Below are 15892 nucleotides of genomic sequence, written 5' to 3'. Positions count from 1 at the left end.
GCAGCAGGTGTGAGTGTGTGGCAGGCCCACCCTCCTCCTCATATGATTTGCTCTGATGGGAGCGTCGGCCTCTGGAGCACTTCCACAGGTGTTTGAGGGGCGCGTCCCGGTAGTCAATACAGGGCGTGACCTGGAAGTGGTTAGTGAACCGGAAGAGCTGCCAGTGCTTCTTCAGCTCCGCCTGGAACTGGAGATAACAGATTTATGTTGGTGTTATATTTATTTATTATTTCCCATTATGATTTGTTAGCCTAACACTTAAGACTACAGTACATTTAACTGATCGTTTGTGGATAGCTACCTCTCCATTGGCGAAGCAGTACAGCACAGAAACCAAGAGTCCCTGAGAGAGAGGTATGACAATGATTGGCATTACTCTACTGGCTCATTTTCCATTGCATTTTTATCAGGACTAATTTCTCCCACTAAATATTGTTCTCAATGGGATCTGGGTGCTTTCTTTTCTATCCTCAACAGGAACACAAATCAATGGAAACATAATAAAACATTGTTATGTTCTTGTGGTGACATGCGGCCATTGTTCTCAGCTCTCACCTGGAAGGAGCTGAGGGTGAGGTTGATGACGTTCCTGGCATAGCGGGTGTTTCCCTCCACACACTCGTCAATCAGGAGAGTGAAAACCACCTCGTGGATTCCCAGTAAAGGGATCAGGACTAGTGTAGCCCTGGCCAAGCTTAGAGGAAAGGAAAGGCGTTATGGCATTCAGACAGTACTGGGGTTTTTACTCATGTAACAGATCAGTCACCCTTTTGAGCAACAGTACCTGTATCTGTAGTCTGTGAATCTCACTTGGTCTGCTTTTAACTTAGAGAGCAGCAACATTAGTATTTTGATGAATATGTAGAAAATGACCTGCAACACAAATCAATTAAACGTTTTTTTTCTGTAAAACAGTAAGACATGAGTTTTTAGTCTGGTGTGTCAAAACGGTGTCTTTAAGAACAGAATCCCCATCTTATTGTCATCAGTGCACCCTAACCATTCTGCCCTATAGATATGCTTGTGACCACATATGACAACCACTGTTCTGGCTGAAGTCTATGTCACTTGGTCTCTACTGACTACTGATCTTACAGACATCCCAAAATCAGTGTGAAATCAGTGAGAAATCACTGAAACGCTCAGGAGAACTGATTCCCCCAGTGTGTCAGTCTATATGGTTTGATGGATGATTTATCATTGTGTCACATTCTTAGGTATCAGTCCCCTTCCCCTGCCCATAGACGAGCACACGCACTGCACTCGTCCTGGAGAAGCTACCGGCGCCAAACAGTAGTGTCGAAGCGGATCCCTTTGGAGTTGCATGGGTCATCTCACGGTCAGAAACATGGAAGGCTTCAATTTGTTAGTAGGCCTAAGACGCAGATGTCAGCAGCAGGATAAACTCCAATCACAGGTAAAGACTAGTTAGTTAGCTATCCTGTTGAAACAATCTGATTTACATAATCTACATTCGTTATCAGCTGATAGCCCGCCCCTCTTTGCTCTCTCTTGGAGCAGAAGGCTATAAGCTTGCTTGCAATGGGATTTTTCAGAAAAGAAAGGCCTATGGGTGATCATCAAGGACAATAACCACCTGAGCTACTACATGTTCACCCCGCTTCCATCCAGAAGGCGAGGTCAGTACAGGTGCATCAAAGCTGGGACAGTGAGATTGAAAGGCAGAAGTTTGGACACACCTACTCATTCAAGGGTTTTTCTTTATTTGTACTATTTTCTACATTGTAGAATAATAGTGGACATCAAAACTATGAAATAGCACATATGGAATCATGTAGAAAGCTAAAAAGTGTTAAACAAATCAAAATATATTTTAGATTTCAGATTATTCAAAGTAGCCACCCTTTGCCTGGATGACAGCTTTGCATGCTCTTGGCATTCTCTCAACCAGCTTCATGAGGTAGCCACCTGGAATGCATTTCAGTTAACAGTTGTGCCTTGTCAAAGTTAATTTGTGGAATTTCTTTCCTTCTTAATGAGTTTGAAGGATAGCCCTATTTAAACTTCAGAACAGGAGAAATGGGAAAACCGCTGATAAGACCTGACAAAACAAGACGAAACGAAATGGCAACAGTGCCCCCCCCCCGCCACCAAGCGTCCTATCCGAGCACATACAGTTGAAGTCAGATGTTTACATACACCTGAGCCAAATACATTTAAGCTAAGTTTTTCACAATTCCTTTTAATCCTAGTAAAACATCTCTGTTTTAGGTCAGTTAGGATCACCACTTTATTTTAAGAATGTAAAATGTCAGAATAATATTAAAGATAATTATTTATTTCAGCTTTTATTTCTCTCATCACATTCCCAGTGGGTCAGAAGTTTACTTACACTCAATTAGTATTTGGTAGCATTGCCTTTAAATTGTTTAACTTGGGTCAAACGTGTTGGGTAGCCTTCCACAAGTTTCCCACAATAAGTTGGGTGAATTTTGGCCCATTCCTCCTGACAGAGCTGGTGTAATGGAGTCAGGTTTGTAGGTCTCCTTGCTTGCACATGCTTTTCCCGGTCTGCCCACAAATTATCTATAGGATTGAGGTCAAGGCTTGGTCCCATGGTGTTTATACTTCCGTACTATTGTTTGTACAGATGAACGTGGTACCTTCAGACATTTGGAAATTGCTCTCAAGGATGAACCAGACTAGTGGAGGTCGACAATTTTTTTTTGGTCTTGGCTGTTTTCTTTTGATTTTCCCATGATGTCAAGCAAAGACGAACTGAGTTTGAATGTAGGCCTTGAAATACATCCAAAGGTACACCTCCAATTGACTCAAATGATGTCAATTAGCCTATCAGAAGCTTCTAAAGCCATTACATAATTTTCTGGAATTTTCCAAGCTGTTTAAAGGCACAGGCAACTTAGTGTATGTAAACCTCTGACCCACTGGAATTGTGATACAGTGAATTAAGTGAAATAATCTGTCTGTAAACAATTGTTGGAAAAATTACTTGTGTCATGCACAAAGTAGATGTCCTTACCGACTTGCCAAAACCTCAGTTTGTTAACAATACATTTGTGGAGTTGTTGAAAAACAAGTTTTCAACGTAAGTGTATGTAAACTTCCGACTTCAACTGTTCCTGGTTGACCGGGGTGTTGGCGGTCGGAACTCAGCGATGAGGGCTGGATCCACGGTGTTCCTAGAGAGGTCTCAGCACCTCTCCTCCGGGCCATAACCCGCCCAGTCAACCAGGTACTGGAATCCCCTGTCCTGAGGTCAAACACTCAGGAGGCGCCTCACTCTGTATGCCAGATGGCCGTCGATAAGACGGGAGACAGGAGTGGGCCTGGAAATAGGAGACAAAAGGCTGTGAGACAAAGGTTTAATCCTAGACACATGAAAAGTGGAATGTATACGGAGGGTGCAGGGCAACAGAAGATGAACAGCTGTGGGGCTAAGGACTTTAGAGATGGGGACAGGGCCAATAAAGCGGGGGGAAAGTTTACGGGACTCCACCCAGAGGGGCAGATCCCGAGTGGGGAGCCATACCATCTGCCCGAGACGATAGCGGGGAACCGGGGTCCGGTGGTGGTCCGCTTGTTGACGATACCTGAAGGTGGTCTTAAGAAGAGCGGACTGGGCTCTCTTCCAGGTACGCGGATGTACATCTGGGCCGAAGGTATGTTGACTTCTTCCTCTTGCTCAGGGAGGAGCGGGGGCTGATAACCCATGGAGCACTCGAAGGGCGAGAGACCAGTGGCCGAGCAGGGACGGGGATTCCGGGCATACTCCACCCACACAAGTTGCTGGCTCCAGGTGGTGGGGTTGGCCGAGAAGAGGCACCAAAGAGTCGTCTTCAGGTCATGAATGTCATGCTCCAACTGGCTGTTAGATTGAGGATGAAACCCCGAGGACAGGCTGGCCGACGATCCATTGATGTTGCAGAACGCGTTCCAGAATCGGGACGAGAACTGAGGACCATGATTGGAAACTATGTCGACTGGAAGTCCATGAATTCAGAAGACTTACCATGAGTTAGGCCGTCTCCTTGGCTGAGGGTAACTTGGGAAGGGGGATGAAGTGGGCAACTTTGGAAAACCTATCCACCATTGTAAGGATGGTGGTGTTGCGATCAGATGGAGGGAGACCAGTAACAAAGTCCAGGGATATATGGGACCAGGGGCGATGAGGAACAGGGAGTGGTTGGAGGCCAGGCCGGAGCTTTCCGCAGAGTCTTATTCTGAGCACACACCATGCATGCGGCGATGAATGTCAGAAAACATAGTGGGCCACCAAAACCTTTGTCGGAGGAAGGCCAGGGTATGGCGGGAGCCGTGACGGGAGGTTAGATTAGAGTAATGAGCCCATTCCAGGACCAGGGACCAGACAGAATCTGGGACAAACAACCGGTTAACCGGGCCCCTCAAGCCTAAACAGGAGGTAGGGAGGACGGTCTCTGGGTCAGACGGAGTAGCAGCGGAGCTACGCAAGCGAGAGAGGGCATCAGTCTTCACATTCTTGGACCCAGGGCGGTAGGAGATGGTGAAATTAAAACGAGGGAACAGAGCCCAACGAGCCTGTCTTGAGTTGAGGCACTCGGCAATGCAGAGATAATCCAGATTATTATGGTCGGTCCACACTAGGAATGGATATTCCGCCTTTTCTAGCCAGTGACTCCATTCCTCCAATATCATAGTTCCTCTCCACGGGATTAAGACGATGATTAAGGAAAACGCAGGGATACAGCTTTTGGTCCTGGGCAGAACGCTGGGACAGGACTGCCCCCACTCCAACGTCTGAGGCGTTGACCTCCACCACGAACAGATGGGACGGGTCCGGATGGATTAAGATGGGGGCTGTAGTGAACCGATGCTTGAGATCCGAAAACGCCCGTTCAGCAGCTGGGGATCATGTGAACGGAACCTTGGGTGAGGTGAGTGCAGAGAGGGGGGAAGCCAGGGTGCTGTACGCCTGGATGAAGCAGCGGTAGAAATGAGAAAATCCCAGGAAACATTGCAGCTGCACTCTGGATGAGGTGTTGGGGCCACTCCACCACCGCTCTCACCTTGTCTGGATCCATCTGAATGTTTCCGGCAGCAATGACGTATCCCAGAAAGGAGATAGTGGAACGATGAAATTCTTACTTCTCCGCCTTGACAAACAACTTTTTCTCAAGGAGGCGCTGCAGGACTTGTCTGATGTGGAGAACATGCTCCTGAACTGAACGGAAAAAGACAAGGATATTGTCAAGGTAGACAAACACGAACTGGTTCAACATGTCATGGAGCACATCATTGACCAGAGCCTGGAACACTGAAGGAGCATTGGTCAGTCCGAATGGCATAACCAGATACTTTTAGTGCCCGCTAGCTGTGTTAAAGGCTGTCTTCCATTCGTCTCCTTCCCTTATCCGAATCAGATGGTAGGCATTCCGAAGGCCCAACTTTGAGAATACAGTCATCCCCTGGAGAGGCTTGAAAGCCGAGGAGAGGAGTGGTAGCGGGTTGCAGTTCTTTACCGCGATGTCATTAAGGCCCCAGTAGTCGTTACACGGGCGCAGGGTTTTGTCCTTCCCCACAAAGAAGAACCCTGCGCCGGCAGGGGAGGAAGGACGAATGAACTCTGCCCCCAGAGAGTCCTCAATGTACCCTTCCATGGTCTTGATCTCCGGACCTGACAGGGAATAAAGCCGACCCCGAGGCGGTGTAGTGCCAGGGAGGAGGTCAATGGCACAGTCATAGGGTCAATGCGGAGGAAGAGATGTGGTGCGGGCCTTGTTGAAAACCTCCCGGAGGTCTTGATACTCCACAGGAATGGCAGAGAGAGCCGAGGCTTTATCCAAGTCCGCAGGAAGACGTACAGGAGCGGGCCGCGCCGCCTTGAGGCAATGCACATGGCTGAACGGGCTCCAACCCATGATAGAACCCATAGCACAGTAAATCAGGAGGTTGTGCCTCTGGAGCCACGACAATCCTCTCCCTACTGCGTTCCCGTAGTCACCCATCGATCCTTATGGTCAAGGCTACGGGAAAGTCGAGGTCCAAGGGCAGTTCCCGGGCTGCGAGCTCGTCCTTTATTTCCTCCGATAATCCATGATGGAACATGTCGAACAGGGATCCCGGCTTTCAGGCACTCTCGGCGGCTAAAGTGCGATAGGCTACTGTGTAGTCTGCCACACTACGGGAGTCTTGACGCAATTGAAGTAGCTTCCGCCTCTCTCCCAGACAACGGAGAGTCGAACACCTTCCTTACTTCTGCCACAAAATCCTCCAGCCTAAAGCAAACGGTAGATTATTGCTCACACATCGCCGTAGCCCAAGCGAGTGCCCTCCTGGACATCAGCATTATAAGATACGCTATCTTAGAATCGTCCAACAGAAACGAAGAGGGCTGCAGCTCAAAAATTAAGGAGCACTGGGAGAGAAACACACGGCAGATTCCAGCATCCCCAGTGTAGCGCTTCAGAGGAGGTAAGCGGGGTTCTCGGGAACCCGGGGTAGGCTGGGAAGAAGCATCGCTAGTAGCGGGGTTACTGAGAGTCTGGGAGGCTTCCGTTGTTGCTTCCTGCCTAATAGATAGTCTGCAGAATTGTTCCAACAATGCACCGATGGCATGGTCATGGTGTTCCGCCAAGGTATGGAATCCTTCCATAAGGTTATGTAGTAACTCTTCATGTCTTCCAATGGTGGCTCCTTGTGAAGAGACAGTGTTGCAGAGATGGTCCGTGTTGCAGTCATGACCAGTTTGTACTATCACGACTCAGGATATGACCCAGGGAATACTACAAAACAAAACTTGAGAACAGGAGAAACGGGCAAAATGCTGGTAAGACTTGACATAACAAGAAAAACTGGCAACAGACAAACAGAAAACACAGGTATAAATACACAGGGGAAAAATAGGAGTCACCTGGTGGGGGTTGGAGACAAGCACAAGACAGGTGAAACAGATCAGGGTGTGACACAAATAAGCAAAGAGAATCGACAGTCCATCATTACTTTAAGACATGAAGGTCAGTCAATGCGGAACATTTCAAGAACTTTTCAAGTGCAGTTGCAAAAACCATCAAGCACAATGATGAAACTGTCTCTCATCAGGACCGCCACAGGAAAGGAAGACCCAGAGTTGACTTTGCTGCAGAGGATAAGTTCATTTGAGTTACCGGCCTCAGAAATCATCAATTAACTGCATTTTAGATTGGAGCAGACCAATCTCAACATCAACTGTTCAGAGGAGACTGCATGAATCATCATGGTCAAATTGCTGCAAAGAAACTACTACTAAAGGACACCAATAAGAAGAAGAGAGTTGCTTGGGCCAAGAAACATGCGCAATGGACATTAGACCGGTGGAAATCTGTCCTTTGGTCTGATGAGTCCAAATTTGAGATTTTTGGTTCCAACCGCCGTGGCTTTGTGAGATGCAGAGTGGGTAAATGGATGATCCCCGCATGTGTGGTTCCCACCGTGAAGCATGGAGGAGGAGGTGTGATGGTGTGGGGGTGCTTTGCTGGTGACACTGTCAGTGATTTATGTAGAATTCAAAGCACACTTAACCAGCATGTCTACCACAGAATTCTCCAGCGATATGCCGTCCCATCTGGTTTGCGCTTAGTGGGACTATCATTTGTTTTCAACAGGACAATGACCCAACACTCCTCCAGGCTAAGTAAGGACTATTTGACCAAGAAGCAGAGTGATGACCTGGCCTCCACAATCACCCAACCTCAACCCAATTGAGATGGTTTGGGATGAGTTGGACTGCAGAGTGAAGGAAAAGCAGCCGACAAGTGCTCAGCATATGTGGGAACTCCTTCAAGACTGTTGGAAAAGCATTCCAGGTGAAGCTGGATGAGAGAATGCCAAGATTGTGCCAAGCTGTCAACAAGGCAAAGGGTGGCTACTTTGAAGAATCTAAAATCTAAAATATATTTTGATTTGTTTAACACTGTTTTCGTTACTACATGATTCCATATGTGTTATTTCATAGTTTTTATATCTTCACTATTATTCTACAATATAGAAAATAGTACAAATAAAGAAAAACCCTTGCATGAGTAGCTGTGTCCAAACTTTTGACTGGTACTGTATATATACACACTAATTTGGCTTAATTAGCTTTGAATGTAAGAAAATTAAGTCAACAGGTTTTTTTTTGGGGGGGGGGGGGGGGGACTTTTTTTCACTAAGAGCACCTTTCTCTCCAAGGTCCGTGCACGAACCTGGTTGATTGCTACTCACCAACACAGATAAAGAGATCGGACCTCTTATTATCCACCAGATCCATCTATCCTTATTGGCCCAGCACCTTAGGACAGAAGATATTCAAACCAGATTTAGGCCTAGAGTATCAGTTTATAGCATAGACGCATTGGGTAATTACACAGATCACTACTGATTGATTATTTTATGCGAAAAGCCAGAAATATGATCAGAAGTGTTGAAATGAGAGGAAATACTCCAAAAATACTTACCCTTCATTTTCAAATAAAACCTTGGTAACTGTCCATGGCACCACAAACACGAATGGAGTACCTTTAGGAAGAACAAAGAGTATTGTGTTGCCGTAGTTGTTAATCTATCTTCATTAGAGCCTTAAGCTAGCCAATGAACATGTCTTTGAAACATTAGAACCTTACCCCAGCCAATGAGCATGTATCTCTTGAGCAGTCGTCTCTTGGTGAGGACGGCGGTGAAGAGGAGAGTGTGGAGGAAGATGGCTTCCACCAGGAGCCAGAAGTAGTTACAGGCTACAAAATACTCCATGGACATCCGGGAGGCCTTACATACCACCGCTATCTACAGGAAGAGGAGAGACTATTCAATATTAGAAATGACACTTCCTTGTTAAATATATACATTACACTGCCTTGTTAAATATATACATTACACTGCCTTGTTAAATATATACATTACACTGCCTTAACTATATACTTTACACTGCCTTGTAAAATATACATTACACTGCAGAAATACAGTGTAGACAATGTTAATGTTGTAAATGACTATTGTAGCTGGAAACGGCAGATTTTTTATGGAATATCTACAGGCGTACAGAGGCCCATTATCTGCAAACATCACTCCTGTGTTCCAATGGCATGTTGTGTTAGCTAATCCAAGTTTATCATTTTAAAAGGCTAGTTGATCATTAGAAAACCATTTTGCAATTATGTTAGCACAGCTGAAAACTGTTGTCCTGTTTAAAGAAGCAATAAAACTGGCCTTCTGTAGACTAGTTGAGTATCTGGAGCATCAGCATTTGTGGGTTTGATTACAGGCTCAAAATGGCCAGAAACAAAGACTTTCTTCAATGTGGACGTTGAGACTGGTGTTTTGTGGGTACTATTTAATGAAGCTGCCAGTTGAGGACTTGTGAGGCATCTGTTTCTCAAACTAGACATTCTAATGTACTTGTCCTCTTGCTCAATTGTGCACCAGGGCCTCCCACTCCTCTTTCTATTCTGATTAGAGCCAGTTTGGGCTGTTCTGTGAAGAGAGTAGTACACATCGTTGTACGAGATCTTCAGTTTCTTGGCAATTTCTCGCATGGAATAGCCTTCATTTCTCAGAACAAGAATAGACTGACGAGTTTCAGAAGAAAGTCATTTTTTTCTAGACATTTTGAGCATATATCATAAGAAATAAATATTCTGAAGGTCATTTCTAATTAAATTCTCTGCAGGAGATGAATACCACTGAGTTGGAGTATGAGTTCCACCCTGGGTCGTCAATGGGTAGCTTGGTGTACATGACATGTAAAACGATCTCCTTTATGAAAACGGCTATGGCTCTCATCATGAACGACACAAACAGATTCATGTGGATGTAGTTCCTCGTACAGTGGAGCTTCCTGGAAGAGACAGAGGTTGGCATTGACTCAAAACCACCACTGACTATTTAGCATGGAAGTTGATTTTGTTATTATGTGATTAAGATGTGTGCCCAGTACATAGGCAATCCAATGTAGTTGTTATAATGTCATTTATAGTGATCGACAACATCTGTAATCTTGTTATTCTACCTCCCCTGATATCCGTTACGTATTATATACGGACATTGAACAGTGACTAGTGGGTTTGAATCGATGCCGTGACTAAGGAGAATGTCATTAATTTTCAATCATGTCATCGCCCAACCATAGTAGAATTCATCATAATCATCATCAACATGTGCCTAAGCTGTTGACGTTGAACCCTTGACGCTGACCCCTTGACGCTGACCTGAGAATGCCCATGAGGAGAGTGGCCAGAGAGAGGGAGAAGAGGGACAGAGCGTAGCCGACGATGGAGATAACCCTCAGTGCTGCTTGGCGAAACACCTCATCCTCCTGGAAAACACAGACAAACAAAAGTAAAAGAGGTGACCTTTGACCTCGATGGAACATTCTGATTTTTATCTGGGATATGATTTATGTTTGACAATTCAGTTACAAGGGCTTTTCCAAAAGTTTCCTCGCAGCCTTTCCCTCACCTCGGCTTCAAAGAAATGTTTCTCATCGCATTCTCTCTGGTCCCGCCAGGCTTCCGAAGAATTCTCCTGGAGTCGCCAGCTCCCATTGGACAGACACTGCCTGTACACACTCCTGGAGTCATCTGGGGCAGAAAGAGAAGAGGAACCAATAGATTGGTTATGGAGAGATGTGCTCACGAGCTAACCGTGTTGGAAGATACGTTTAACTTTCTACTTAGGTAGAAATGTCATTATGTCATGTTGTGCCATCACGTGACATAATGGATATGGAACGTGTGTGATACGACGCCTGGAGTCTCACCCTCTGTGACCCAGGGGAGGTAAGAAGGGCAGGGCACTGACACGTTACCAGGAGCTGAGTGGGGCCAACACACAAATAGGTCAACCGTCCCATTACAGTAGGTTCCTGAAAGGACAAACAAGGACAGAGCAAGAGGCAAACAGAAAAGTACATGAATAATAAAGTGCTACTGCTTATCTCAAAATAAATTTCCATACAGATTAATTGCAGCACTGACAGTCTGGCTGCAGTACAATTACAATACACATTGTGGCAGAAACATGCTACAATGATACATGCAAGTGGCCAGGGCCAAAAACAAACTGCTCACCAGTTCCTGAGAAGATGCTTTCTGCTAAAGTCCTGGTGCAGTTCTCCCTATATTCATTCCTTTCAGAGATCAATTCTTTAAGCGTCAGCTTCATGGCATCAGCTAATGGGGGATCCTAATGAAAATCCAATACAATCAATCACAGAACCACCACCTTTCATGTCAAATAAGAAAATCCAAAAGGAATAGTCCATGATAAAATATGAATGTTTACCACCCCCGGGCCCCAACAATGTGTCAGGAAGACAGAGGGGGAATGTGGTTGTAGTGAGAGTCCACAAGATGGCAGTGTTTGAGTAGAATTCATGCTGAGGTATCTAACTACTCAACCTCAATCGTCTTAGGCGTTTGTTTAGGCAAGTTCACAAGCCTGGGGCTCAACTCAATCCGTCGCCGAAGTTCAGTTCTATCTCGCAATTGAAATGTAAAGGTAATTTCCTATTGAGCCGACATATCCAGGGTGAAAAGGTCCATTGCAGCCATTTTTATGTCAATATCAAATTATTTCTAGGTAACAATTAATACCGTGAATGTAAAAAAAAAAATACTCTTCTTGGCAAAGACATTTTTCCAGGACTGTCTGTCTGGGAGTGGTCTGAATGGGGAGGGGTAGCTGTTATTGGCAGAGAGGTTTGGAACTCTCCTTATTGATCTATTACCTCATTTATCACTGGTGACCTAAACTCCATCCCTCGAAAACAGGATGAAATGAATTCAGGCGATCTTTTCAAACAGCTCTTACAATAAAAAGGCATGATCATAATTTTCACAATTTCACAGTATAATTCCAACCTCAGTGTGGAAATGTTTATAAAACACAGAATAATCATGTTTTTGACTGCACTGGGTCTTTAACTGTGAATGCAGTCTCCGCGAACGCGCTGAACTTCGGTGATATACGGATTGAATCGAGCCCATAATATCATGTGGTCTAAACTACTAGAAGTAAAAGTACCGGTTTCATTTAGTCTGAGGGGAGAAATAAACTTGGGAGATTTAACCAGCAGTGCCTCAGTTAGGCTGCATTTACACAGGCAGCCCAATTCAGATCTTTCATCAATTATGTGCATATCTGTTACCCATCTGATTTTTTCAGCAACAACAACAAAAAAACCCACATTGAATCTGATCTTATAACTTCCAATTTATACCGCTTCCATATGGCTGCATTTACACAAGCAGCCCAATTCAGAGATTTAACCCGATTAATTGGTCTTTCGACCAATTAGATCAAATCTTTTGCTAAATATTTGGGAATATAAGTAGTTTCATTGCACATGAGCTGTCGTTACCATGACATCCACCCCAAAATGTAAAGCAACAGAGATGGGAAATTAGCATTGCATTTGTGTGCTCCTTCAGATGCTACATCAATCTGATACAGGTCACATGTAAAACGATGTGTGGACAGTCAGAAAAAAAAGATTGGAAATATAAAGGAAATCAAATTTGGGTTCTTACCTGCATTTTTATGATCTTGGTCTAAAACGTAAGATTTCTTAACACATGCTTGGGCAATGTTCTTTTTACCCCCTTTTTCTCCCCAATTTCGTTATTATGATTTTGTCTCATCACTGCAACTCCCCAACTGGCTTGGGAGAGGCGAACGTCGAGTCATGACCCGCCAAGCCGCGCGTCTTAACATCCGCTAGCTTAACCCAGAAGCCAGCTGCACCAATGTGTCGGAAGAAAAACACAGTTCAACTGATGACCGAAGTCAGCCTGCTGGCACCAGGCCCACCACAAGGAGTCGCTAGAGTGCGATGAGCCAAGTAAAGCACACCCCGACCAGACCCTCCCCAAACTAGGACAAAGCTGGGCCAATTATGCATCAAACTCCAGGCTGTAGTGACGCCGCATCACTGCGATGCAGTGCCTTGGACCACTGCTTCACTCGGGAGGCCCAACCTTCTCTTTTGATTCTAGTGATAGACCAACCATTCTCTTCTAATTCTTGTGAAAGACCATCCCATTTCTTCTGATTCTAGTTACAGACCAACCCTTCTGATTCTAGTGACATACCAATCTTTCTGATTCAAGTGACATACCAACCCTTCTCTTCTGATTCTAGTGACAGACCAACCCTTCTGATTCTATTGACATACCAACCCTTCTCTTTTGATTCTAGTGACAGACCAACCCTTCTGATTCTATTGACATACCAACCCTTCTCTTCTGATTCTAGTGACAGACCAACCCTTCTGATTCTAATGGCAAACCAACCCCTCTCTTCTGATTCTAGAGACAGACCAACCCATCTTTTCTGATTCTAGAGACACACCAACTCTTCTGATTCTAGTGACATACCAACCCTTCTGATTCTAACGACATACCAACCCTTCTGATTCTAGCGACAGACCAACTCTTCTGATTCTAGTGACATACCAACCCTTCTCTTCTGATTCTAGTGACAGACCAACCCTTCTGATTCTAGTGACAAACCAACCCTTCTGATTCTAGTAACATACCAACCCTTCTCTTCTGATTATAGTGACAGACCAACCCTTCTGATTCTAGTGACATACCAACACTTATTTTACGATTCTAGTGACAGACCAACCCTTCACTTCTGATTCTAATGACAGACCAACCCTTCTGATTCTAGTGACAAACCAACCCTTCTGATTCTAGTGACACACCAACCATTCTGATTCTAGTGACATACAGACCCTTCGGATTCTGGTGACATACCAACCCTTTTGATTCTAGTGACATAGCAATCTTTCTAATTCTAGTGACAGACCAACCCTTATTTTCTGATTCTAGTGACATACCAACCCTTCTCCTCTGATTCTAGTGACAAACCCTTCTCTTCCAATTCTAGTGACAGACCAACCCTCCTCTTCTGATTCTAGAGACAGACCAACCCTTCTGATTCTAGTGACATACCAACTATTCTCATCTCATTCTAGTGACTTACCAACCCTTCTGATTCTAGTGACTTACCAATCCTTCTCTTTTGATTCTAGTGATAGACCAACCCTTCTGATTCTAGTGACAGACCAACACTTCTGATTCTAGTGACAGACCAACCCTTCTCTTCTGATTCTAGTGACATACCAACCCTTCTCTTCTGATTCTAGTGACAGACCAACCATCTGATTCTAGTGACATACCAACCCTTTTGATTCTACGGACAGACCAACCCTTCTCTTCTGATTCTAGTGACAGACCAACACTTTTGATTCTAGTGACATACCAACCCTTCTCTTCTGATTCTAGTGACAGACAGACAATTATCTTCTGATTCTAGTGACAGACCAGCCCTTCTCTTTCGATTCTCGTGACAGACCAAACCTTCTCTTCTGATTCTAGTGACAGACCAAACCTTCTCTTCTGATTCTAGTGACAGACCAAACCTTCTCTTCTGATTCTAGTGAAAGACCAAACCTTCTCTTCTGATTCTAGTGACAGACCAACCCATCTCTTCTGATTCTAGAGACAGACCAAACCTTCTCTTCTGATTCTAGTGACAGACCAGCCCTTCTCTTCTGATTCTAGTGACAGACCAAACCTTATCTTCTGATTCTAGTGACAGACCAGCCCTTCTCTTCTGATTCTAGAGACAGACCAAACCTTCTCTTCTGATTCTAGTGACAGACCAACCCATCTCTTCTGATTCTAGAGACAGACCAAACCTTCTCTTCTGATTCTAGTGACAGACCAGCCCTTCTCTTCTGATTCTAGTGACAGACCAAACCTTCTCTTCTGATTCTAGTGACAGACGAACCCTTCTCTTCTGATTTTAGTGACAGACCAAACCTTCTCTTCTGATTCTAGTGACAGACCAAACCTTCTCTTCTGATTCTAGTGACAGACCAAACCTTCTCTTCTGATTCTAGTGACAGACCAGCCCTTCTCTTCTGATTCTAGTGACATACCAACCCTTCTCTTCCTTTTTAAAGGTAAACAGAGAATCAAAGTTTCCCATTTAGAATCTGTCGTTCCACGGGTGGGGTGTAGTACCATCCAATGGATTATATTTCTATGTGTGGTACTCTATCTCTGACTAACATTCCCTGCCTTGCCTTCACTCTCCAGTAGGGATACATATCTCAATGTTTGAGCTGTGTATCCTCCCTGTGCCTGCCCATTCTATCCCCCTACACACCACCGCCTGTTCCTCTATCCTATAAGAGCTCTCTGACTGTCTAACACTTCAATGACCCACTCTATTCCCCATACACACCACCACCTGTTCCTCTGTCTGATGAGAGCTCCCTGACTGTCTAACACTTAAATTACCCATTCTATCTCCTACCACCAGGTTGACTATCTCCTACCACCAGGTTGTCTGTTTCCTACCACCAGGTTGTCTGTCTCCTACCACCAGGTTGTCTGTCTCCTTCCACCAGCTTGTCTGTCTCCTTCCACCAGCTTGTCTGTCTCCTACCACCAGGTTGTCTGTTTCCTACCACCAGGTTGTCTGTCTCCTACCACCAGGTTGTCTGTTTCCTACCACCAGGTTGTCTGTCTCCTTCCACCAGGTTGTCTTTCTCCTACCTTCAGGTTGTCTGTTTCCTACCACCAGGTTGTCTGCCTCCTTCCACCAGGTTGTCTGTCTCCTACCACCAGGTTGTCTGTTTCCTACCACCAGGTTGTCTGTCTCTTTCCACCAGGTTGTCTGTCTCCTTCCACCAGGTTGTCTTTCTCCTACCTTCAGGTTGTCTGTTTCCTACCACCAGGTTGTCTTTCTCCTACCTTCAGGTTGTCTGTTTCCTACCACCAGGTTGTCTGTCTCCTACCACCAGGTTGTCTGTTTCCTACCACCAGGTTGTCTGTCTCCTACCACCAGGTTGTCTGTCTCCTACCACCGGGTTGTCTGTCTCCTACCACCGGGTTGTCTGTTT

This window comes from Salvelinus namaycush, chromosome 4 (genome assembly GCF_016432855.1).
Source record: "Salvelinus namaycush isolate Seneca chromosome 4, SaNama_1.0, whole genome shotgun sequence".
Classification (NCBI taxonomy): domain Eukaryota; kingdom Metazoa; phylum Chordata; class Actinopteri; order Salmoniformes; family Salmonidae; genus Salvelinus; species Salvelinus namaycush.
Note: the sequence above shows the minus strand (reverse complement) of the source record.